We start from the raw sequence: 3,724 nt of genomic DNA on the forward strand, positions 1-3,724 counted from the left end.
GAGTGAACGCGCACAACTGTGCTCACCTGTATGTAGCATCTTGATCTGTCATCACAGCAAAAAAAATGTAACGATGAACGATGTAATTTCGGGGGATTACAAATTTCTGTTGCAATAATACATCTAAATAATGTACACAACTCGAATACGTCGTGAAGTGTAATATCACAACCTTCTACACTGCCGGCCAAAAGTTTGGGATCACCCGCTAAAAAACATGCAAGTTTTGATCGTTCAAATCTCAGCCGGCTTAGGACATATTGCAAATCTTCTGATCTCATTTGAAAGATAATGAGCGATAGAAATTTTGGAGGTATTTTCAAAAAATCGCACTCAATATTAAAAGCCGAACATCTCGGGATAGGGTGGACTAAATTTCAAAATTTGAGTTGCATTAGAATCTTTTTCCTATACTTCTCAAAACACAATCAAAAAATTTTGTGCAAAAATTTAAGAACGTACTTTTAATTAATAAAATAGACACTTAAGTTATCGTCCAAAAGTTTGGGATCAGCCCTAGTATGGTGTATCGGCCAAAAGTTTGGGATCATTCTTTTAAAATCACGCAAATTTATCTCATTCATATCTTTCTCATCTAACATAGTATTGCAGATCTGAAGGGTTCATTTGAAAGCTTAAGAATTGTTGTTTTTTCATAAGTTCATTCAAAAATTATATTTTAAATCGATATCCATAAAAAATTCAGAATCATAAGTCATCATAAGTGAATTTTCAAAAAACAATTAATTTCAGGTAAATTTGTTATGGTTATCACTTTAAAATATAATTTTTGTATGAATTTATGAAAAAACAACAATTCTTAAGCTTTCAAATAAACCCTTCAGATCTGCAATACGATGTTATATGAGAAAGATACAAATGAGATAAATTTGCATGTTTTCAAAAGAATGATCCCAAACTTTTGGACGAAAATATGTCTAATTTATTTATTGAAAGTGCATTCTTAAATTTTGCACAAAACTTTTTGATTGTGTTTCGAGAAGGGTAGAATAAGGATTCTAATGCAACTCAAATTTTGAAATTTGGTCCACCCTATCCCGAGATGTTCGGCTTTGAATATTGAGTGCGATTTTTTGAAAATGTTCTAACTTTAGGTTAAGTTTTAGGTGCAAAACTTAAACATTATTTCTGGGCAAAATACCTCCGAAATAGTTATTGCTCATTATCTTTTAGATGAGATCAGAAGATTTGCAGTATGTCCTAAGACGGCTGAGATATGAACGATCAAAATTTGCATGTTTTTTAGCGGGTGATCCCAAACTTTTGGCCGGCAGTGTATGTGATATCGCATCAAGTAGTCAATGTTTTCCTTTGTTGACGTTCAAATTTGATTTCATTTCAAAAATTAAGAAACGGATTACGGACCTCAGCTGTATTTGTTTGGCTTGTAAGTACTACCAAAATTATTCAAAAATATAAGCAACCCCACAGCTTGAAAAATAATTTCATTATTTTTCATTTTTTAGGAAATTTGGTCCATATGGATCAGCGGTACGAAACATATTCTTTGTCTCCAAACAGCCGGGTACATCAAGACAATGTAAAATTAGGTACCTTTTGCGACTCAAGTTATGTGCAGGTATTTGATGTCATATCGCATTACTTTTTTTGCTGTGAAGAGTAAACCAGCGCTTTGTTTACGTTTGAAACATTCGTTTTTCCCAAAATGTCGCGAATTAAAAAAGAAGTTAAAATGTGTGTGTTGGACACTTGGATGCGAGAGAAGGGCATCTCGATGAATGAAGTGACGAAACGTTCCGGCATTCATCCGGCGAGCGTAAAATCCATTATCCACAAGTTCGGGGAACACTATACGTTCGATGATTTGCCAGGAAGAGGCAGAAAACCAGGACCATCTGACCCAAATCTGGACCGTAAGGTAATCAACCTCATCAACCGGAATCAATCGATGTCCGTACGGGATTTGGCGAAAAAAGCTGGGACATCGATCGGAAAGTACAGCGGTACAGTTTACGTGAAAAATCCCGTTAAATTAATTTCCAAATTATTTTGCGTGCAGCACTTCGAAACGCTGAAAAACAATAAATTATAGGCACACCAGCTCACGACTATGCCCAGCAAGCGTTGTAACACGTAACAATCAGCTTAACTGTTTATAACTAAATATATTTCTAGGTCGTCCGCATACTGGAGAATGCCATATCCAATGAGTAGCAAATTTTATGTCATTACAGAACAGCGTTAAAAATAATGGAGCCAGATTGCCGTCTTGTGGTACGCCAGAGTTTGGAATAAAATCAAAGGATTCAGCAGAACCGATTTTAACAGCTAATCGGCGATTCGTTAGGTAACTTTTTATCCACAGTCTTTCTGAAAATCCCAAGCATTTCAGGAGTATTTCATGGTTCACTAAATCGAATGCGGCTGAAATATCTGTGTAAATAGCATCGATTTGTTTGCCACCACCCATTTTCGATATACAAAAGGATGTAAAAACTATTAGGTTTGAAGTTACCGATCGTTTAGCGAAAAATCCATGCTGATTTTTAGAGATCCAGCTCCGACAAGCGGAGAACATAACATCGTTGACGATCCTCTCCAATACCTTTGAGCATGCAGCTAGCGATGTGACACCTCTGTAATTAAGAACATCTTGTACGTCACCTTTTTTGTGGACTGGACTCATGCGATTTTTTCCGGTGGAAGGGAATTTCTGTAGTACTAGGGACTGATTAAAGATGTGGGTAAGAGGTTTTGTCAGTGAATTGTGACATTTTTTCAATACGCACGCTGGTATTCCATTTTGTCCGAATGAAGTGGAATACTTCAAATTAATGATAGCCTCTGAGACCATTTCCTCACTAATAGCATCCAATAGTCCACTAGTAATACTGTTTACTGAAACTAGCTGGGACGCTAGCGTACACAGCGAGGAAGTTTTTGGTTCAAATTTTAATGTTTTCCGCCAAGATAGAAATTTAGCATTGTCCAAAAAAAAAAGTCAGGTGGTGGCGTTCTCGTTGCCATAGACTCTTTTTTCCCCTCAGAACAAATTGCAACGCAACCATGCACAGAATTTGATTATGTTTTCGTTAAAACTTCATTGGCAAAGGAAGTGCACATTTTTGCTTCCGTTTACTTCCCACCTGAATATGCCACTTCTCACTATTTTGATTTATTTTTCCAAATTATTAAAAGTACAGTAGCTGAAAACCTGGAAGCAAAACTACACATTTATGACGATTTCAATCAACGTAACGTTGACTTTATTTTGGATGATGAAAATGAAGCAATTTTACTCCCAGTTATAGGGGAGAACGAAACTTTACATGTAGGTAATTTTTGACAACGCTTCTATTTTAGGCTTAAACCAAGTAAACCATGTAAAGAATAGTAACAATACGTATCTTGATATTTTATTTACAAACTGTACAGAAGACTTTTGTGTAAATGAATCGGCAGATCCACTATGGAAAAATGAAGAATTTCACACAGCGATCGAATATTCGCTCTTTATTCATAACTGTGACAAACCTCGCGACTGGGAGTACAAGGAAATGACAGACTATAAAAATTCAAACTACGAACTTTTAAAACAAGAACTGAATAATATAGAGTGGTCCAGTATATTGAAGAATGAAGGAAATGTCGATACAGCAGTAGAAACCTTTTATAACATAATGATTAATCTCATAAACAGTTATGTACCTTCAAAATTAAAAAGACGGTCCTACAGCTCTAA

Source organism: Uranotaenia lowii, chromosome 2 (genome assembly GCF_029784155.1).
Source record: "Uranotaenia lowii strain MFRU-FL chromosome 2, ASM2978415v1, whole genome shotgun sequence".
Taxonomy (NCBI): domain Eukaryota; kingdom Metazoa; phylum Arthropoda; class Insecta; order Diptera; family Culicidae; genus Uranotaenia; species Uranotaenia lowii.